The sequence below is a fragment of the Giraffa tippelskirchi genome, chromosome 1, assembly GCF_054371585.1.
Source record: "Giraffa tippelskirchi isolate mGirTip1 chromosome 1, T2T-mGirTip1v1.2.pri, whole genome shotgun sequence".
NCBI lineage: Eukaryota > Metazoa > Chordata > Mammalia > Artiodactyla > Giraffidae > Giraffa > Giraffa tippelskirchi.
This window is the reverse complement of record NC_137275.1, coordinates 148,105,563-148,129,040: the sequence shown is the minus strand read 5'-3', so window position 1 is coordinate 148,129,040 and position 23,478 is coordinate 148,105,563. Positions and strand designations below refer to the sequence as shown.

At 43.0% G+C, this 23,478-nt stretch overlaps 1 protein-coding gene across 4 annotated transcripts in view; it reads left to right on the top strand.

The window, feature by feature from the left end:
- Window positions 1-23,478, top strand: part of LOC145510005 (uncharacterized) — a 287,812-nt gene that overhangs the window by 29,558 nt on the left and 234,776 nt on the right. For all 4 annotated transcript variants that reach the window (XR_014056612.1, XR_014056614.1, XM_081499944.1 and 1 more), the window contains 5 exons: window positions 1,756-1,846; window positions 9,865-10,011; window positions 11,653-11,785; window positions 12,787-12,850; window positions 16,638-16,939. The gene's annotated coding sequence lies outside the window, so the exon portion shown is untranslated. The remainder of the gene's footprint in view (window positions 1-1,755; window positions 1,847-9,864; window positions 10,012-11,652; window positions 11,786-12,786; window positions 12,851-16,637; window positions 16,940-23,478) is intronic.

The window sequence follows — 23,478 nt, the reverse complement described above, 5'->3', positions numbered from 1 at the left end:
CCTTCTTCTGAAATTCACACTTGGCTCTCTCTCTCTCTTTTTACTGCGTACCACATGCACCTGTGTTTTGAAATATGGACAACTCTGACTTACTAGGGTATTTTTTTCTGTTATCACCTGCTTCCCTGTAGAAATGTTAGAAAGATGGAGTGGGGGAAATCATAGAAAAAGCCTGGCTTTGGTGCCAGAAAAACCTGTTGTCAGATTCTACTGATGTGACCTTGAGCAAGACACTGAGCTTCTCTGGGCCTCAGTTTCTTTAAAGCTTCATTAGACTATTTCAGTATTTGAGGTGATGTCTGTAAGATATTGAGTACTTAATAAGCATTTGGTAACTATGAGAATGACTGTGACTCTACACTCTGAGATTTTCTTGTTTCACTGTTTATTATTGTAAATGGTCCCAGCATATCTGCCAACAGGTAAAATTCTCTAGAAACAAAACTTTAGCAAATATCAGTGTGGAATTTATTCATGTTTTATTTAATTACTTAGGGCATTTAATGAAAGAATGAATTATTAAGTGAAAACATTGATTGTTCCCTGTGTATGGCAAGAAGATCTCCTGCGTGTGCTTAAAATAACTCCATAAAATGTAGATCAAGCCGTAGTAAATTAAAGGAAGGGAGAAATGGCACGAAGATGAAAAACACAATTGAGCCTGCAAGTTTGCACAAAATGGCAGCCACACCCCAATTATCCCACATCCCTCACATTCAGAATTCTGGCTCTCTGGAGTGCTGGTGGGTGCTGGGCTCTTGAGCCAGAGTGAGACAAGCTCTCTCTGGTGCCTGTGTTCCTCCAGACCCTTTACCCTTCTTCATCCTACTCTGGGCCCTGGAAGCCTTGCTCTCTGGCTTTTCATCAGGTCTGTCCAATGGGAAACCCTTCTAGGATGTGAGAATGAGGGAGAAGAGAGGTCTGAGGTATTTATCGCCCTGATTCTACTACCCACTCTAGTGTTCTTACCTAGAGAACTCCTTGGACAGAGGAGTCTGGCACGCTACAGTCCACGGGGTCACAAAGAGTCAGACATGCTGGGCGACTGACACATTTCTACTGCTATAATGGTATGATGTGCTGTGCTCATGTTATGTTTCCAGGAAAACTGAGGCTGCTCTGTGAATTCCCAACACCACATACTAGGGCAGGGTGACTCATGTTGTAACTCTGACACGAGATTTTCACTAAGGATATAATGATAACCCCTTGTGGAAGGTTTGTTTTGTTTTTGAATAATTTTTCTTGAAACAGTAAAGAACTAATCAATATAAAATCTAGTTGATTCCACAACTGTGTAGTGAGTGACTGTTATTTGTAGGACCCTAGGTTTGGAAGTGCCACCTCTTTAAGGCTTATTTAAACATCAATTTTTACTAGAATTAATTAAACAAAGCACTACCAGGATCTTGGCCACCCTGCTTCCCTGGTGGCTCAGATGGTAAAGAATTTGCCGGCAGGACAGGAGACCTGGGTTTGATCCCTGGATCGGGACGATCCCCTGGTCAGGATCTCCTTCCTGGAGAAGGAATGGCGACCCACTCCAGTATTCTTGCCTGGAAAATCTCATGGACGGAGGAGGCTGGCAGGCTACAGTCTGTGGGGTCGCAAAGAGTCAAACACAACTGAGCGATTAACACTTTCAACTTTTACCTTTCAGAGGGGTTAACACTCAAATGCCTCTTAGGGGCAGCTGCATGTGCCCGTGGGGCTACAGCCTGTTCTCCTGAGTTTATTCTTCTGTTTCCTTTTCAGAGCAAAGAGGAAAAGAGGCACAGGAATCCCCAGGCAAGAAATATAGATAGTAAAAGCTGTTGCACAGAGCTCCTGGAAGGCTGGTGAGCAGGTGGGTAATGATGTCAGGGTGAAGATATGGCAGGTGAAAGAGACTAAGGTTAAAGTAACCCTGATTGCATTTGAAGGCACATCAGCTCTTCCTGATTTCCTGTTGCAGACAGGAATTTTTTAAACATTTAAAAAGACATTAAAACATTTTAAAAGACATTAAAAAACATAAAACAACAAGAAAATTTTAAACATTTCTGATGTCCTTTTCATAAGAAAAATACTGTAGGATACCCTAGTGACTTCTATGACAGATTCTGAAAAGCATGCAGTGGAGGCAACGTTTGCATGAGGTGCATGAAGAGGTTAATGAAAGACAGCATCGGAACCCTATTAAATATGTCCCAGATACTTATATTCATGGACTTCTGATGCGAGTTTCTGGCCTGCACTGGTTTGGCATTGGCAGTGCATCAATAAGAAAGACATTGCACAACCGATATATTTAATAAATGCGATGATGAAGGAAAAGACTTGAATAGATCCTCTTCTGCAGGCAGTTAAGAAACTCAGAGCAGACACAAGACAAGTTAATGTGTCTTGGCCAAAAAGGAAGATGGAAAGAGAGAATGATTATAAAAACACCTACCCATCCTTTCAGTGGCCATTACTTGGCTATGGAAAAGGCAACTTACAACAAACCAGAGACTCTAAGAACCAACGCTGTAGGGAGATAGCTCTTGGGTCAGAAAAAAATCCTCACTAATCCCTCCTTTGCAAAACATTGAGTACATCTAATACTAGCAAAAGCTGAGCTTTCAATAAATCAGAAAACAATGGAGGCATTGTCTGAACTCGCCAAATAGTCCTTTGCTCCCACCACACAGAACACTCCAGTCTGTGTGCAGCCAAAACTCAGCCCAATCTTATCGAACTAAATTGATTTATGAGAGGACAAACCTAAAAAGGGAAGCAGAGAAATAATGATATTAATTCTAATAATGCATTGACTAGCGCGCGTATAAATCATTCTCCCCACTCAGATTGATTTCATACAAATAAGAACTCTATGCATAAACTCATCTCCAGCCGCCTAGGCAGCCACCCAGAGCCTGCTCTTGCAGATAGAGCTCAAGAAAAAGGGTGGGGGGTCTGCTGGAAGTTCACAGAAGTCTTGCCTGAGAAAAGCCTGTGGGATCAGCCCCAGAGGTACGATGTAATTGGCCACACACACAAATGTTGCCGCATCCGAACATTTTTGGCAACTCATGAAAGCCTCGTTCCTAGAGGCCACTTGAGTGTCCAAATAAAAGGGGATTTTTGTTAGTGAAAACTGGAAAGAATAACCCATCCTAGGATCAGACTAATAGGGCCTGGCCTGTTAAAATGTAACACTGGGCCGGCCAGAGTTTGAAGTGTTGCTGGCAAGGATTTGGAGCAGCCGTGAGGAGAGCCAAGCCTCTCTCACAAGGAAAACTCTGCTGGTGAGGGGAGCTTTCCACAGCCCAAAGAGCCTGTATGGCCCACCTGTAGAGGAGAGCTTCTTCTGGGACAGGGATCTTCCGTACAGGGCTGAAGGGAGAGAGCCTGGGGTTGCTTCTGTCTCCCTCAGCACCTCGGGCCCCACTCCCCAGTTCCCACCCACCAGGCTGTGCTTCGAGGCAAGTGAGACTTGGTGGCGGACCTCGGGGCCGCTTCCGCACATGGCCTGGGAACATCAATTGCTCTCCGTGTGTCTGCAGGGTGTTGACAGCCCTGGGCTGAGGGAGCTGGGGGAGAGAAGCAGAAACAGTGATGCTGTAGAAATCAGGCCACAGAGGCCTTCTCTTATCACCAAAGGGCCCCCAGCTGAAGAAAGTTCTCCTGCTGCCTGCTTCACAAAGGAAATGCCTTCTCCTACTGCAGGCCAATCTTGGCCTGTTAGTGGAGCAGAGGCCCCTAGGTTCTGCATCTAGTATTGCCAGATAAAATACAGGATGCCTGCTTAAATTTGAACTTCAGATGAATAACGAATGATATTTAAATATAAGTGTGTCCCAGATGTTGTATGGGAAAATACTATTTTCATTTGTTGTGTTAGGTAGAATTCTTAGACACCACCAATGACCCTGACTTTTGATTAATCTTCTCCTCTGAAGTGTGGGTAATACTGGTAACTAAATGAGCCATCACTGCTGTGATTGTCTTACATTACATAACAAGAGGGATTTTATGTTTGCAAAATGCTATTAAGGTAACTAATAAGTCGTGTTTGAGTTAATCAAAATGGATTAACAATACCTATCCATATGAACCCTTTATATTTGGATCTAGAGGCCAGAGACAGACAGAGTCTAAGATTCAAAGCAGTAGAGAATTCTCTGTTGGCCTTGAAGGAGAACACTCTTGTGTTGCGGAGAAGCCTCACAGCCAGGCACAATAGCCAGCCTCTAGAACCTGAAAACAGCCCCCAGTTAATAGTCAACAAGAAAACAGGGACCTCAGTCCTTTACCCACAATGAACTGGATTCTGACACCCTGAAAGAGCTTGAAGGAGGACCCCAGGCCTCAGGAGAGATGGCAGCCTGGCCGGCCCTGATTTCGGCTATGGGAGACCCTGAGCAGAGAACCCATCCATGTTGTGCCAGACTCTGGACCCCTGCAAACTGAAGGAGGAAAATCCTTTTGTTTTCAGCAGCTAGGTTTGTGGTAATATGTTAGGTAGCAATAGCAAATAAATACATTTGCTGTATCTTAGAGCTCTATCTGTATCCTATGGTCTCTAAGGCACACTTGTAGGGGTTCCTGGTGTAGACAATAAGAATAGAAGATGTATGAAGGGACAAGGCAGACCCAGATAAACTGGGCATCCACTTGTTAGCAACCTCTGTAGAAGAAAAGCAAAGGCAGGAAGACAAATCATAGTATTGTCTGCTCTAGTGCTTGTGTCCTCGCAGGTAGGGGTGGTCTGGCCTCCTGGACCTCACAGCCCCCAAGTCTCAGTTTAGACCTGTAAACACACACACACACACACACACACACGTACCCTTATATATACCTTGTCTCCCAGGGAGGAATGTGGGAATGTGCAAGACAATCTGTCCCTTGTCTCAGAGACAGATACAGTTAATAGATCTGTGTATAAAAGTGTGGTGTCAGCCAGAGCCCGTTACTGATCCAAAGCTATAGAAACACATGTGTTCCATGTAAGGATGAAGTGTGTGTGTGTATGTGTGTGTGTGTTGGAGGGTGGCTGTAAATATAAACAAACAAAGCAAGGGCTGTGCCAGTCTAGAACTTCCTTGGGCATCAATTCAGCTTCCATTCAGATCATGTAAACAAGCCTTCAGAGACTAAAAGAAACTTGGATATCATTTTTAAAAGGCTCAGAGGCTTGGTTTTGTGTTTCATGTATCCAAATGTTCTTTTGCTTATGGATTCCCCTAAATTTTCTTTCCAACCTCTTCTCAGCCCCTCTGGACTCTCACTACCCTTGAAAGTGGCCAGGAGGAAACTCTTAGGTGTCAGCCAGTCAGCATGGAGAGTTTCTCTTTCATCCCCTGAGTGTCTGGAGATGTGAGTTTAATGAGAGTCATCGACCTTTGAATTATACAAATGGACCTCTTTAGCAATCACTTCCCTCCCCAGTCCATACCCACCCTCAGCTTTTAATCTTCTCAATTATATTTCCTTTTCATTGATTACTACTTTGCTAACTTTCGGATTGAGCAGGCAGTAAAACCTTAGCCACACAGGTAATGCAATTGCTTTTTAAGCCTGACGCCTACATCTCACCTCCTGAGGGGGCTTTCAGGCCCCTTTCCTACCCTACTGGATCTTGGCAAGTCCATCGGCCTTCAATTGATTTTGCAAAATGGCCTCTTCCAACCAAAGACCTGTGCAATCCTAGTTAGGAAGACAGAATTACAGTTCTGAGCTTTGGTAGCAAAGATTAGTGAGGCGGGGGTGAGGGAGGTGGGGGGGAGGGGGAGCGTGCTGCTGTAGGGAGTATGGGAAGGGCCCTCACAGAGGCTGGCTGTTCCCAGCTCCGCCTGGGAATGGCAGGTGATAGGCTTGGGAGCGGGGAGTTCTGGGTTCTGTTCCCACCTCTGCTCTGACTTTCTGAGCGACCTTCGTTGAACCACTTAAGTTTCTGTGCTTTCCTCTCTGTGCCATCTGGAAGGGGGAGACAATGACACTTGTCTGTGAAAATGCTTTGAGGGATCCTGGCATAAAAGATCCAATGTAAAAGCAAAGGATGGGCATTGCTTCCCATAAAGAGCCCCTTGTGTGCATCTGCAAGAGGCCCCACTTGAGGGCAAAGAAGAAAACTGGAGAAATTTCCTTCATATCAAGGCCAGGCGGAGGATGGACGTTGCTCGGGACAAGTTAGAAATCCCTGCTGTAGCTGGGGGCTCCAGAGCTACAGCCGGGATATGAGCTCGGCGAGGTGCATGCTGGGACCTGGCCAACAGAACAAACAGATCTGAGGTCTCTGCACCAAGCAGGACCCTGTGCCATATCAGGATTAGCCAGGGGACCTGACCAACAGCAAGGGGGGGCCTGCCTCCCATGATTTACGGGCACTGACGCAGGGACCCGGCGGAGGAAGGGGGAGTCAGAGAACTTTGGGGACATTTTCAAAACTGGAGGTTGTTCAGAGGAAATTACTCAATAAAAACCAGGTTTCTCTAACTGAATAGATCAATTTACAGCTCATAAGGTGGAAAAAGTCTGAGACTTCAAGATTCTGGTTGGGCGGGTCTCCTAAGGTTTCCTCCCTTGGCAGAGCGGCTGTGGCTTTGGCTCTCTCAGGCCAGGCACCCCTTCTGTAGCTTTCAGGGCCAGCCTTTTTTCTCTCATCTTGTTTCTCTCTTTCTCTGCTACTTAAATTTTTCTGGTTAAGATTCCTCCTCTCGTCTCTTACAAGCCTCCAACTTTCACCTCCCTACAGTCCTATTAGAGAAGCCCCTATTGTTTTTGTTTTCCTGATAATACAATTTCTTTTTTCATGGTTCACCCCTCTTAGCTGCCTCCCCCTCCCCATGGCTAATCTCAGAGCCCCTCTTCCCTCTGTTTTCCCTTCAGGTCCCTAAAGCTTCTGCCTTTCTCCTCCAGCTGCCCATGGTCTGTTTTTCTGTGCACCTCTCAACCTCTCTATTTCTCCCTCTCTGCCTTTTATCTTCCCGGCCCCTCTCTTTGGTTGCTCTCTTGGCCTTTCTCAGTGGCTACTGCAGTAATTCATGATGAGCGTCCAGTAACACCATCACCTATTGACTGGGCTTCTTTAAGTTAGCACAAAAGCAAGAGATTTCTCAGGGAGGCAGGATCCAGGACCCTGGAAGGAAGATAGACAGGACCCAGATGAAGCTGTATTGGAATTCTATCATCCATCAATCATCATTCATCCATCATCCATCTATCTACTCATCGACCCATCCATCCCTTCATCCAAACCTTCATTTAATCATTCATTCAATGAACATTTGTTGATATGTGCTACATGCCATGGACTGGGCTAGGCATTTGAGAGAAAATGGAGATCCAGTATAGATATGAGCCTTGATTTCAGTAAGGGCTAAGGAGAGATAAAGAGTTACCAAGAGACCATCTTGTCAGAATAGGAGCTACTTAGGAATAGGGAATTAGGCTCAGAGGGGAGAACATGCAGGCAGTGTACATGACTTTTGAGAAAGGCTGCCACTCCTCATCCCTACCAAATCCTCTCCCATTGGCAGACCAAAGGTTCTGGTTCTTCTAGCAGAAGTCAGCGCTGTTGGGCATTGACTTCAAGTGAAACACATCCTATGACTTGGAAACAGTGACTCGGTCTAAGTGGTAAATAGTAGTCATTAGTCCTTTCCTGGGAACAGACTTTATGAGTGGGCAGAAGGCACTTGACACCTGAAGGTGGGAGCTTGTGGGAAGAAGTCACCTCTCGAATGTAGATGTGGCCCCAGGATGACGTGCTTGCTCTGCACGGTGCTGGGGGTGGACTCTGAGGGTCTGAGGGAAGAGGGCATGCCTCCTCGCCAGCCTGCTCTTCCAGGTGTCAGCTGGTGGGCCCCACAAGCTGCTCCTTCCCTCTCTGGGGCCTCAGTCCTTCCATAAACTTTGGAGACCGGGTAGTTCTCGAAGCCTCACGCCTCCCTCCTCCCTCTCCCTGGCATTGGTCACAAATTCAAAGCGGCCCTTGAGTTTCATGCCTCGATGGCCTGGTAATTGTTATTGGAACTCGCCTTGGATAGATTTACGGTAATGAATTCACCTAATAGCAAACCCGTGACAGGCCTCTTTGCAGACAAGATCTTTCCTGAGTGAAGATATTAGAAAACCATTCTGCAAAGGAAAAGCAGTACTGACTGGTGACTTCAAGTTTAGGAAAAAACACCACTGTTTGAGTTTTTATGTTGGCCTCTAACTTTAAACACTTCATTGGCCAGTTGCTAACCAATACAGTTTTTGGCCAAGATCCTGTTTATATTGGCACCGAATGTGTATATCACAAGCAGTTTGTGTTTTGGGGCATGTGTGTATATGTGTGTGAATCTGTATATGTTACAAACTCCAAAACTTTTGGGCACAAGGTCTTGTGCTCTGCTTTTTGCAGATTGTTCTGTCTGTAGACTGAACTAGCAGGCAGAGCATCCATGTGCATGAATGACTTGTTGTCAGATCACCCTTCCCCATCACAGCCACCCTCTGGCTTGGCCTGACCTGGCATGGAGCTCTCTGGCTTCCCTGGCCCCCTGTCCTACTGAGTAATGAATGAGTGAGATGGCCTCTGCCTAGTGAAAGGGGCTCCAGGGACAGTGGGTGCTTTCTGTGTCACCTCAGTCCGCAGGACCAGAAGGCGAATCATCAGGAATGCTTGGGATGAGGAGGAATTTGCTCCTAGCTTGAGCCAGGAAGGCGCCATGTTTCTGTGGCTTGGCATTAAGCAAACAGCTGCTTTTTTGTTCTCTCCTCAAATTATTTGTCCAAACAAAAGGCAACTGTCATGGGGAGAAAAGTACAATTTTTCCAGCGCTTGCCCCTCTGTGTGCCTCTTCTCACAGCATGCTCTCTGACTGTGTGCATTTCCACAGTTCAGTGTCAGGTTTCCAGCTGACAGAAAGGCAGGGTCTGCTGCCCTGCAATGTGAAAGCCACCCTCTGCCTCTCCGAAGCCTCCTGACCCAGCGCAACATCAGAGCTAAAGGCCAGTTTCCCAGGATGGCACCTTCCCTGTCCAAAATCCCCAAGGATTTCCTAAGTCTGTAAATCATTCCCTTGGAGACTGAAAGTTTGGGAAATCAGTGAATCCTAGAGGAAAGAAGATACTCCCTCAAACTCCCATTTCCTTTAGAAAGTTTTGTAGTTGGTTCTTCTGCCTGGCAAAGGATTGTTATTTAATTGCGAGTCATCCTTTAGAAAAGATTTGGGTTATCAGTTTGCATGTCATTAGAATATGGTAAAATATGCTAAACAATACAACTAAATGGTACAGAATTTAATCTTCCTCTGAGGCTTATTGGGATTAGGCCATGTCCTTATCTGCCCAGCACACTCATGACTCTTCTTCAAGACTTGGGGCAAATGTCACCTTTCTAGTGGGGACCTCCCCTGTCACCTGACCCAGAACTGCCCTCACCTGCCCTGCAGAATTAGGGCAGCCTCGTCCAAGCTCCCATAACTCTCCTAGCACTGACACATCACAATGTTTACACTTTCTGTTGCAAAATAATTTCAGACTTGTAGAAAAAATTGCAAGAAGAGGATAAAGATTTCCTATATACCAATGTTTCTCAACCTTTTTCTCATTATTGCCCCCTTTCCCCCAACCCTGTCTAGATTTTTTTTTCCTAATTACCTTCTGCCATGAAATTTTAATACCACAGATTTGCTGTAAATATGCTTGTGAACTCTCTGTATGTCTGAGCCTTCATGGAAAAAGAGTGAGTTTTGTTGCCCCCAAGAACAATTTTCATTCTTGTGAGTACAGTATTGCCTCCTGGAGAATGTATGCTGTATATCCTTTACCTAGACTCCCCACATGCTAGTATGTTCTCATATTTGCCTATTGTCCTTTCTCTAAATATGTATTGTTGTTATTGTTTAGTTGCTAAATTGTGTCCAGGTCTTTTGTGATCCCACGGGCTGTCCATGTATCCAGGCAAGACTAGTGAAATGGATTGCCATTTACTTCTCTGGGGGATCTTCCTGACCTAGGAATCGAAGCCGTGAGTTTGCATCTCCTGCATTGCAGGTGGGTTCTTTACTGCTGAGCTACTGGGGAAGCCCCTAAATATGTGTGCATATATATATATATAAATACACATACACACGCACACACACACATATATATATATACATAGAAATATACACATTTGTTTATACATATACACAGTATATATTTTTTCCGAATTGTTTAACAGTGAGTTGCAGACATGATGCTAAATAATTCTGAAAGTATTCTTGTAAACAAAGACTTTGTGTTTGCACTTTAACAAAAAAAAATTTTTTAATGTTTCCATCTTTTCCATATGGGTGTGAGTTTCTCAGGGTCTACAACCTGTTTTTTAGTATCTTTGGAGACTGAGTACCAGGATAGGGCCTAGCATATAGAAGGAGCTACTATAAAATAATACATTTCATTGGAATATAGCATATGCCATGCATTTTGATATAATTTCCATATAATTTAATAGATATGATGAAATTGTTTCTCAGTATAAAATATATAATGTAAAATATCATATGCTGTACATAAAAATGTGAAACATTTTTATTTATAAATAAATGGAAATCTCAGGGTCATCAGTGTAAACTTCAATTACAAAGTAGTCTATAGTTTCAGAAGCTAGAAAAAATTGGACTGAAAATTTTCAGACTTTGGAAGTTGCTTTAAAAATAGCAAATAGCAAACCAAGAAACTGTTCACCTGATGTCAGTGTCATAGAAAAGTACTTGGAGTTGTCTGAGCGTGGCACTTGCCACCTAGTCTCAGCATTTGTGTTACTCTTTGGGAGACAGTGTAATACAGTAACTCAAACGCTGTCCTGTCTTTTTGCATTCACTCATAAAGATTTATTGACAACCTTCCATTGTCAATTGTCAAGCAGGTATCAGAGGATCCTGAATTTTATTTTTAATCTTCTATGTACTGAAAAGTTGCCTAACCCATATTTGCCTTGATTTCTTTGACTGAAAAATGGTTATCAATATATTGTGTCCTGTGCTGCTGCACATTGCTTAATGTGATATAGGATATGCTGGGGACTGATTCTTCATGGATTCTAGAATGAGAAAATGTAGAACAAAATTCCAGGGACTAAGATGACCCAAATAAGACTTATTCCAAGAATTTGGCGTCATAGGTGTGAATACACTTGGTATGAATAGATACTCATCCCATAAAACATGTAGCTGATGTGCAAAACATGTAACTGATGTACAAAACTGTATGTATGTAAAATATGTATGTTATTTTATTTTAATATGTAGGTTAATTTATTTTAAAATAAATTATTTTGCTGAATTAAATTTTACCAATGAAACATTGACAACCCTAAGCATAAAAGAGAAAAAAAAGTAAGCATTTGCTGTTGTGACCACTATTTAAAGATTTTCTTGACTTTCTTGAAGATTTCCAAACCCCACTGTCTCCTTGTGTCTTGTCTAGTCCATGCCGTCTGCTTACCACATTATCCCAAATATCATCTGAGAGTCCCTGAACGTTGTGGGGGAAAGCCTGGGTTTCCCAGCTTGGGTTTCTCAGCTTGGAGCTGAGAATAAGCTGTGATGTTCTATGGTTAGAGAGTAAGAATATATCAAAGGCTAATTTTGTTGAAATCACAGTGTTCACAATTGTTGTTTCCATACTTTGTGCCTTTCATTTTCTCCACAGCAAATGGACAAGAGAAGATATTCACATCTTCCAAGCTCTGAGACAAGAAATCCTGGGACAAATCACTGTGAGGACTGCAGCCAGTTATGGCAGAAGGTCCTGCATCACTGAATCCGGAGCTGGAGGGGTCCAGGTGAGTGATATCTCATCCTGTAATGTTGTAGACAAAGTGAAGTCCGTGTGGATGGAGGTGACTTGGTTATGGTCACAGAACAAGTTACTGGCAGAACTCAGACTAAAGTCCAGGTTTAGCCCCTAGTCATGGCACTAGGATACTTTCTTAAGTGCCCTCCTTGGAAAATTTAGATTAGTTGATGAGAATATGTTTTGTTTCCACTTCTTCAAAAGAAATGTTCTGAATAAATTTAAATACCTTATGTACCATTACTTGAGATGATCAAAGGGTCTGATTAGATATCATACTAAACTCATGAGACTGAGAAACAGAATCAGTATCCTTGTCCATTTTTAATTTCCCCATTTTGCAGGTGAGAAAAATAGGGTCTAGTTGCACTGTTTTTGGCACTGTGAACTTCCCTTGAAGATCTAGCAGAGTTTGGATGAGGATTTTTATTCTAACTCAGTTATCTGTGGAGTTTCTACTAGATTTCACTGTTCCTTAGTGGTGGGGCTAGGTATTTTGGACAAGTGAAGTTTGGCTTCCCTTCTTTCCCATGTTTCCTTGTGAGTATCTTTTCTTTAAGCCTCAAGGTAACCAATGAGGGTATATATTGGAACTCTTTTCTTCCCCATGACTAGGCTTTTCCCTCTCTTACTAATAGTGTGCTGCATGCACTAGACTGCCAGACCTCTCTGTCTTTTGAAACATATCCATCCTCTGTCTGACTCCCTTATAGTCCTGTTCGTCTGCTGTTGGGCACAGTGGGTCCCAATAGGTCCATCATAAAAGTAATCTATAACAATGAATAAAATAGGCAATGTGTTAGTCTATCCATATAGCTTGATGCCATAAGTAATTAAATGTGTACATGGTGTAAACAATTCCCTCCCTTGTGGTAAACTAAATTGTTTTTGAAATTTTAAGTCCCTTTCTTTAAAAAATTATATTTGCATTAAAAAGGATAAGATACAAAGTGACTGATGAAAAACTGAGAACCTTCTTCCATTTTGCAGGAGACACCAGCAGTCATTTTGCCAGGGATATCGATCAGCCAGAGAATACACGTCTGTGAACTGGGTAAGTCCAGGGGCAGGATTGGAGGCAGGATTACCTGAAGTAAGCAACAATGTCCTTACAATGAGGAGCCTAACATTCTAGATGACAATTTTTACATCCAATTCACTGGAAATATGGTTGAGTTCCTTGGTAGGAAAATTTATTTTTTTAGCACTACGGCCTCTGAACCAGCAGAGTTCTAAGAATGAGAAGTAAACATTTAAAAAGTCCAGCATTGGGTGAAATACTAAGGGTTCCTTTCCTATTTCTGCACTTTGGTTGGTGGAATTATGTTTTCCAGCTGTGGAAGAAACACTACATATTGGTCACTGGTTCACAGCATATGTCACATCCTATTGTTCAGTCACTCAGTTGTGTTTGACTCTTTGCGACCCAATGGACTGCAGCACGCCAGGCCTCCCTGTCCTTCATTATGTTGCATTCTACAGTACTCAGTCCAGACTTGGAATATGATATCTTCCATTTGGAGCTGAAACTGAGTGTCCAAGTCCTTTTTACCATTCTGTGAGACTGGCTACTTCTGGGTGTTGGGATACATAGTAACACAATGGATGCCATAAGCTCAGTCTGTTGCCTCACTTTTTTGGTTGAAAATTAAGCAAGACACAGAAAGAAAACCATTAAATAAAATGTGGTCATTGAACTTTATCAAAGTTCAAAGCTTCTACTCTTTGAGAAGCTATTGAGAAAATGAGGTAAGTCACAGATTAGGAGAAATTATTCATATTTATATATATGACAAATGATTTGTTTACAAATATATGGAGGACTTTAACAACTCAATAAGAAAATCAATTAACAAGGGGCAAAATTTGAACAGAGACTTCACATAAGATATAAAAATATCTAATAAACCCATCTCAGCATCATTAGACATCAGGGAATAAAAATTAAAACTACAATTAAATAGTGCTAAACTACACCTATTAGAATAGCTAAAATTTAAAACATTGACAGTACTAGATATTGGATAGGATTGGCAGCAGCTGGAACTCTCCTATATTTTGATGAGTTTGTAAGATGGTATTTTGAAAAGTAGTTTATTGGTTTCTTTCAGAGTTAAATATGCACTTACCATATGCCCTCAAAATTCTACTACAAAAATTGTGGTGTGTCCATACAATGTGTTATTTCTCATTAATAAAAAGGAGCAAATTGCTGATATTACTGGTATGTGTGACCGAATGGAGCAGTCTCAAAAATATACTGAATGAAAAAGATCCCAATACAAAAGAGTTAATACTGCCTGATTCCATTTCTATAAGACTCCAGAAAAGATAAATCAAGTATATAGTGGGGACTGGAATAAGCATTGGTGTGAAGGGGCATAGGAAGCATTCTGGTTGGAAGAAAATTTTCCTTGTCTTGATTGTGCTATGGTTTCTCAGGCATATAAATTATCAAAAGTCATTGAAATGTGCACTAAAATGGGCTTGTTTTATTGTACTGTACCTACCTCAATACAATAAAACAGATGGAGAAAACTATAATCAGCAAGAACAAGAGCTGGAGCTAACTGTGGCTCAGATCATCTGCTCCTTATTGAAAAATTTAGGTTTAAATTGAAGTAAGTAAGGAAAACCACTGGGCCATTCAGGTATGACTTTAATCAAATCCCTTATGATTATACAGTGGAGGTGACAAATAGATTTAGGGGATTAGATCTAGAAGACAGAGTACCTGAAGAACTATGAATGGAGGTTTGTAACATTATGGTACAGGAGGCAGTGATCAAAACCATCCCAAAGAGAAAGAAATGTAAGAAGGCAAAGTGGTAGTCTGAGGAGGCTTTACAAATAGCTGAAAAAAGAAGAGAAGTGAAAGTCATGGGAGAAAGGGAAAGATATACTCATCTGAATGCAGAGTTCCAGAGAATAGCAAGGAGAGATAAGAAGGCCTTCTTAAATGAACAATGCAAATAAATAGAAGAAAACAGTAGAACTGGAAAGACTAGCGATCTCTTCAAGAAAATTAGAGATATCAAGGGAACATTTCATGCGAAGACGGGCACAATAAAGGACAGAAATGGTAAGGACATGACAGAGGCAGAAGAGATTAAGAAGAGGTGGCAAGAATACACAGAACTATACAAGAAATGTCTTAATCACCTCGATAACCATGATGGTGTGGTCACTCACCTAGAGCTAGACATCCTGGAGTGTGAAGTCAAGTGGGCCTGAAGAAGCATTACTATAAACAAAGCTAGTGGAGGTGATGGAATTCCAGCTGAGCTAATTAAAATCCTAAAAGATGATGCTGTTAAAGTGCTGCACTCACTATTTTAGCAATTTTGGAAAACTCAGCAGTGGCCACAGGACTGGAAAAGGTCAGTTTTCATTCCAATACCAAAGAAAGGCAATGCCAAAGAATGCTCAAACTACCACACAATTGCATTCATTTCACATGCTAGTAAGGTTATGCTCAAAATCCTTCAAGCTAGGCTTTAGCAATACCTGAACCAAGAACTTCCAGATGTACAAGCTGGGTTTAGAAAAGGCAGAGGAACCCAAGATCAAATTGCCAACATTTGTTGAATAATAGAAAAGGCAAGAGAATTCCAGAAAAACATCTACTTTTCCTTCACCGACTATGCTAAAGCCTTTGACTGTGTGAATCATAACAAACTGTGGAAAATTCTTCAAGAGATGGGAATACCAGACCACCTTACCTGTCTCCTGAGAAACCTGTATGCAAGTCAAGAAGCAACAGTTGGAACTGGACATGGAATAACTGACTGGTTCAAAATTGGGAAAGGAGTACAACAAGGCTGTATATTGTCACCCTGTTTATTTAACGTATATGCACAGTACATCATGAAAAATCCAGGGCTGGATGAATCACAAGCTGGAATCAAGATTGACTGGAGAAACATCAAAAAAAACTCTCAGATATGTAGATGATACCACTCCAATGGCAGAAAGTGAAGAGAAACTGAAGAGTCTCTTGATGATGGTGAAAGAGGAGAGTGAAAAAGCTGGCTTAAAACTCAACATTCAAAAAACTAAGATCATGGCATCTGATCCCATCACTTCATGGCAAATAGATGGGGAAAAAGTGGAAACAGTCATAGATTTTATTTTCTTGGGCTCCAAAATCACTGCAAATGGTGAGTGCAGCCATGAAATTTAAAGACACTTGCTCCTTTGAAGGAAAGCTATGATAAACCTAGACAGTGTATTAAAAAGCAGAGACAACACTTTGCCAACACAGGTGTGGATAGTCGAAACTATAGTTCTTCCAATAATCATGTACAAATATGAGAATTGGATCATAAAGAAGGCTGAGTGCCGAAGAATTGATGCTTTTGAATTGTGGTGCTGGAGAAGACTCTTGAGAGTCCCTTGGACTGCAAGGAGATCAAACCAGTCAATATAAAGGAAATCAACCCTGAATATTCATTGGAAAGACATCTGATGCTGAAGCTAAAGCTCCAATAGTTTGGCCACCTGATGAGGAGAGCCGACTCACTGGAAAAGCCTCTGATGTTGGGAAAAATTGAAGGCAAAAGGAGAAGGGGGCATCAGAAAATGTGATGGTTAGATAGCATCACCAAATCAATGGACATGAATCTGAGCAATCTCCGGGAGTTAATGAAGGACAGGGGAGCCTAAAGTGCTACAGTAAATTAGGTCACAAAGAGTTGGATTCAACTTAGTGACTGAATAACAACTTATACCTCAGGAAACTTGTTTTTTATAAAAAAAAAGTGTGTGTTTATATGATATTGGATATAATCACTTCGTGATTCTATCAGAACTTGAACTCTTCATTGCGAATCATCTTTCAGGGATTGACATGGATTCCAATGAGCATCCTAAACACTTCAAGCTCCATTAGATTCATTAGTCGGAAGACCTACTGGCAGAATGACTTGTGTTGTGGCATGAATCAGCTTCTCCAGTTTTGGACCCCACTCAAGACTGAGTAACCTTATGCCTTACTCACCCACTCCAGTGTTCTTGCCTGGAGAATCCCAGGGACGGAGGAGCCTGGTGGGCTGCCGTCTATGGGGTCGCACAGAGTCGGACACGACTGAAGCAACGGAGCAGGCGCAGCAGCAACATGGTCAGAGGAGGACATCCATATATGGTATGTATTGACCCAATAAAGGCTAATAAAAGTGTTACTCATTCTTAGTGGTGATGTATGTGTGATACAGCAGTATTTGTTTCATCTTGGAGGAACTGTTCTAGTATTACAGAAACATGAGCTTCTAGAAATACCCCTGAGATCCATGAATTTCCAATGGATGTATCTCCTCACTTGTGACACATGTGTGCTTTACCGAGAAATATCTGCTGCTGTCTGCTTACCTGATTGATTAGCCTGGTGTCAGCTAAACTGTGGTCTTGTAGAACATTCCATGGAATAACAAGAGGGTCAACAATCTTTCCTGATCTAAATTATGGCACAAAGCAGAGTCCCGAGACCAGGATGGTGGATATGTACTATTATTCCTGTCAGGTAAAAGCAAATTTCTTCTGGTAGAGACTATATATTCACCAGGTCAGTGGCATTAAATAACTAATTCAGTGATTTGGAGACAAGCTCTTCTGCTGTCCCAGCTATTACTTATGCCAGTCGTGGGAATTATGAGTCAGGTGAGAGGGAACCATTTATATGAGGTCAATGGGGGAGATATTTTGGGAAATGTGACTTTTCTTCATACCATATCTCTTTATAAACTGTGACAGCCCCACTGTGTGATCTAGCCATTGATACTATGATAGCTTAGATTTGCAGGGAACTTTAGAACTTATAAAGAAATAGCTTACAAATATATTTATTCACATTTCCTTCACAATAGGTCTATGGAACAGATAGAGCAGATATTATTTTCTTTTTTAAAAGAAAATTATTTATTTGGCTGTACTGGGTCTTAGTTGCAGCATCCAGGATCTTCTTGCTCCATGACCAGGGATTGTACCTGGGCCCTCTGCATTGGAAGTGCAGGGTCTTAGCCACTAGACTACCAGGGAAGTCCCAAGGGCAGATATTATTTTTGAATTTGAAATGACTGATTATATGACAATGTCAGGATTTGAGTGTAGATCTCTCTGATTCCACAACTGAGTTGCCACCATGCCCCTTAAAGCAATGCCATTCCTAATATGTGGGTTCCTAAATTCAGTTGAACATACTTAATGGTGAGAAATGATATCTACACAGCACTTGGTACAAGATAGAAGATTCACTTGTTGTTGTTTAGTCTTTAAGTCTTGTCTGACTCTTTACAACCCTGTGGACTGTAACCCGCCAGGCTCCTCTGTCCATGGAATTTCCCAGGCCAGAATACTGGAGCAGGTTGCCACGCCCTCCTTTAGGGGATCTTCCCAACTCAGAGATCAAAACAATGTCTCCTGTGGATTCTTTACCACTGAGCCACCAAGGAAGCCCACTAGGTGGTGGCTCCTTCTAAGACTGACATACATACATTTAGGATATGCCAAGTGCTGGGAATGCCAATGAGGTCCTCCCCTTAAGGAGCGTGGTGTGGGAGGATAAAGCAGAACTTGCTGAGGCGTATGCTTCCAAGATTGCCTCAAAAAGCCAGCAGCCCTGATTAAAAAAAGAAAAAAAAAAGATTACTATTTGAATTCTGTTTAGGCCAGGCAAATTAAGGCTGGTGGTGGAATGCCCAGGGTTCTTTATGGATCACAGTTCTGTCCCTTCTCTGATGTGCAGGTAGGGCCCTCCCACCCCTAGTGATTTGCTCTGAAAGTGACACCCACAGAGCAGGTTGCTTCAGGGAGAGGAATGCAGTGATCACTGTGAATATTCCATTTTTCAGTTTAGCCAATCATCATTGCCTTATTTCTTGGATCTAATCTGACTTATTGAGGTATAAAAATCAGCTGGAACACCTTAGGGGAGAACACCCTGGAATGAGCTTCCTACCTCTGTGGGGTCACCCAGGAAATGTCCACATTCATATCACTTCTCAGCGTTCACAGGACAGAAGAGTCAGATGGGTTGGGGGTAGCAGAGGAGGCTTGCAGAGACGCAGAGTGAAATTTCTTACATGGTCCAAGAAGGGAAGAGGCTGACCGGGGCTTTAGAGAGGTTTCTGTGACACCCAGATGCTCCAGAGGTGCACTGGTGCCACCAAGGACTTTCCCCAAGGGAGGACAAGAACCATTCCGAGTGGCTGCTCAGGGTCTGCATGGCGCTGAGAGTGGCCTGGTTTGGCTGGATTTCTCTTGTTTTTGTTTTTCTGTTTTTCAGAAACGGTCACAAAATTCCCATCATTCTTTGTATGCAACACCCATTAAACCTAAGCGATTTTCCAAGACAAAGAAAACACCATGCCTGGGAACACGTGCCAATAAGAAGTACATGACCTCCTCTTGCTGGGGCACTGGTATTTTTAAAGCAACAAATGCTTGATATTGAATATCCCATCAAGGCTCCCTTCTGAGCAGATCCAACAATTGTCCTGGGAAGAAACAATCTGAGAAATGCCCCCAAACCGTTATGGGGTGCCCACAAAAACAGCTCATCAAATTCTTCTCCCTAATCAGGAAGGCAGGGGGTAGTGTGTGTGTGTATGTGTGTGTGTCTGTGTGTCTGTGTGTGTGTGCATGTGTGATAGAGAGAGGTGCTTGGCACGGTGCTCGAGACCCATTGTTGTCCCCTTATCAACCTTTTACTTACCCATGTAAAAACACAACACAACTTCTCTCCGAGAACATTTTCTAACCAGAGGTCTCTGCCTCAAGGCAAATACATCAATTCTTCTGGCCCCTGCACAGGCCTTCTGGAAGCCGAGCGCCCTCACTTGGCTAAGTAAATATCAAAGTGCTGGGGCTTGTGAGCAGGTGGAGCTGAGCCTGGTGGGCCTGATCCCCAGCCATGGCCTTTCTGATCCTTTGTTTTTCAGCAGCAAGTGGAGGCAAAGGCAAAGGTGGAGGGAAGGGAAATGTGATCTCCAGTGAATTGCAGTGTTTTGCTTTCTCTAATCCTATTCAGGTGGTGACTGTAGCAAAAAGGAAAAACAGGCCAATATATAGGATGCAGAAAAGCACTGATTATTACCCCAATGAATGTGCATTGGAGGAATTGAATTCAAGTCGTAGTGATTCATTATTAATGGGTCCCAAGTTCTGACCCAGGGTGGAGGTGGGGCTCTTGTGAAGGCGGAGATAGTGGCTGAGGGAGGGTCTCCGCCCTGGAGAGGAACTGGGCCCGGAGCAGGCGGCCCCTGAGCCTGGCCCAGACCACAGCTGGCCCAGGGCCGCGCTTCCTCCAGGACTGCCTACTGCACACCTGCGACTCGGCTTCTCTTGTCTCAGAGCTGTGCTGTTGGTGATTTATTCCACCCTGGAGCCTCCCAGAGGCCGGGCCCGGGGAGAGACTGTGCAGAGAGGGTATAGGGGGACTGCACTCCATCTCCGCCATTCCCCAGTGAGGACTCCCCAGTGAGGAGGATGGAAAACACTGTCTTACGTGAATAATACGCCTTCCCCTTTTTGAAGAGCTCAGAGCACCTAGCAGACAGGATGCTCTTCACCTTCAACCATTCCCTGAGGCTAAATCAGGTTTTGATTTCCCCCTCCTTGACTTTTTTTTTTTTTTAAATAGATGAGGAAATGACAGCACAGAGCAATTGGTCCCCGGGAGTGAGTTGTGTTGGGGTAACAGGAAGCAGGCAGGGAAGAGCTGATTTGGTAAGAGTCCTTTAGAGAGGCAGAAATTCTCTCAGCTAACCCCATGCTCAGCCAGCACAGACACACGAAAGGGATCCCAATCATTTAAAAAGCTCCGGTCTACATAATAGCTTACCCCAGATGCTGGTCAATGCACAGGGCTTTTTTGTCTGTTTTAACTCACAGGAGGGTTCCCTTCTAAGAGGACACTTCTAGGTCACATAGAAATAGAATTGAAACCACACCCAAGAATTGGAAAGGCCACAAGGAGAACTGTGTATTTAAACTTCAGTCCTGTTTAGCTCAGGAAATGAAGACAAAAATTCCCTGTCCCCAGATTTTTCTGCCAAATGAATGGAACAAGAAGGGAGACCCAGGAGTTTCTCTGTGGTAGACTCCCTGTTAGGTCATGGTGACTAGCCTCTAATTCTCTTTGGCCTTTATTATTGTGCAAAGTCTTACTAACCTTTTAGCTGCCCCCAGTTGACTCAGTGGTAAGGAATCTGCCTGCCAAGTAGGAGATGTGTGTTCAGTTTCTGGGTCGGGAAGATCCCCTGGAAAAGGAAATGGCAACCTACTCCAGTATTCTTGCCTAGAGAAACCCATGGACAGAGGAGCCTGGCAGGCTACAGTCCATACGGTCACAAAGAGTTGGACACGACTGAGCAACTAAACAACAAGTCTTTCCTTCACCATGCTACAGCAAAAATGATCTTTTACAAAACCAAACTCTTGTCATGTCATTCCTGTACTTAAAGCACTCTGGGGCATCCCATAGTCTTCAAAATAAAATTCAAACTCCTTAGCATAGCATGAAAGACCCTTATCTGTCCCACCAGATGCAGGAAACAGCCTGCTACTTTTTATACTCGAGCTTATTAATTCATTCAAGACATCAGACTGTCGTTGACTGGATGTTGGATGTGTTAGTCTCTCAGTCATCTCTGACTCGGCGACCCCATCGACTGTAGCCCACCAGGCTCCTCTGTCCATGGGATTCTCCAGCAAGAATACCGGAATGGATTGCCTTTTCCTTCTTTAGGGTATCTTCCCAACCCAGGGATCGAACCCAGGTCTCCTGCATTGCAGGCAGATTCTTTGATTAAGGACTCAATATTTTTCAGTAGGTTTGCCAGGCACTGGAAATGTACTACTACATCTGGTAGAGCCTAGAACGTCATCTGACCAGGACTCAAGGAATCCACCCCTAGCCCCAGAACTTACTTCTCTCTCTGCCCGTAACTCCCTCCTCTTTCACCAGCTAGCTTTTCAGTTTCATGAATTTTCTTCTTCACTTCTCCCAAATGCCTCTCTTGAATTTTCTGATAGCCCATGGTGCTGTAATTGGGTACTTATCTGTTTTCCCCCTTTGTGTATGAGATTTTTGAAGACAGGAACTTTGTCTTGTTCATAGCACCTCACATAGGGCCCAGCTTATGGTAGGTGACTCTAAGGGTCCTGATTCCACAGCCACACTGGTTTTGGCCAATGTAGGGTGGTGTAAGGGCTCTGGAAGAGAAACCTCTAAACACACTGTCCCTTGTTTTCTCCTTGGTGTCATATCTAGACATGATGCCTGGCGCTGCTGCAGCCGTCTTGCTGTCCAAGTGACACTAGCTTTAGAAAGAAGCCTGTAATGAGGGCAGCAGGGGAGAGAGTTGCAAGTAACCTCAGCCTGGGATCCTCCTACATCTGGACATGAAGTTATATAAATAGCAAATTTCTCATGGTTTAAGCCATCTGATTCGAGGTCTTTTCTTTCCTTCTCCTTTTTCTTTTCCCTCCTTCTCATCTTCCTCCTTCTTGTTCGTTTTCTTTTAGCTGCCCACATCTTTCTAACTGATTTGTAACTCAGTACCAGTCTTCGGTTGGACTGACAGTGGAGGGCCTAGCAACTGAGTCCAGTTGACAGCATCTGCAATTAATTGTATTTATTTAAAGGTCTTATTTTCCCTACCAAACTATAGATTCTTCTGAGGGGAGGAAGTGATTTTGTCTCATATTGTCCTTTTATTTTCTTCTTTGAAGGATCTACCTAATGCCTATTATGTAATACAGAGTTCCAAAAATATTGAGTCAAACTGAATTGAATTGGCATCTTCAAATACTTTTTTCTTCTTTTTCTTAACCCACAATATATCACTTTTCTTTATACCACATAATTTAGTATTTTGTGCTATACGGTGGTTCTTACATTGATTCCCATTGAAAGTCTTGCACTCCCCAAGAAGATGCTAAGGTTCTGGAGAACAGCATCTGAGTCTCATCTGGTACTTCTTTGCTATCCCTTGTGGTTCACAGCATTTGTAGGGCTCATAGAGGCATCTAACAACTTCCTGATGAACTAATGCTCTGAAACCTTGCAAACATTACATCCTACCAAGGTTTTCAGTTATGCACTCTTTCATGTTTGTCTCGGTTCCTTGATGGCAAAAGTACTCACCATCTTTGCCGGACACCCTGTAGACATAGAGTACCTTCTCTTCTTTCCCATTTGCATAGAGGTGACATCAAATAAAGCCTTTGTGACTAACGGAGGAGAATATTAAAGTATATTCCGCAAAGCGATTTTGGTGAACTTAAACCTCTCAAGGACTATTGTGGTGGAGGTGAAACTAACATTCAAAATATTGTTTGGGATGGAGGGCTGTTTTTGGAAGTGACACCACACACTGATCACCTTGTTTAGCCGTTAAGACTGCTTTGCTATTAACTGTGGGTATTTACAGAGCCTAGTTTTCTTTCTCATCTCCAAGACATTTCTATGTTTGAAGCTCTACTTCTCAGGTATGTCCCTCTGGGTTTCTAAAGAAGTCTGCAGTCACAATTACTGTTTGCTGAAAGGACACTTGGCACCCCGTTTTCTGTCCCTTAGAAGGTCCTCTGACAAGATGCTCCAACTGCCTGTTTTTCACACATTTTCCCATGACTGAGATTCAACAATACAACTCAGCAGTTTAAATTATTTAAACAAGCTCCCAA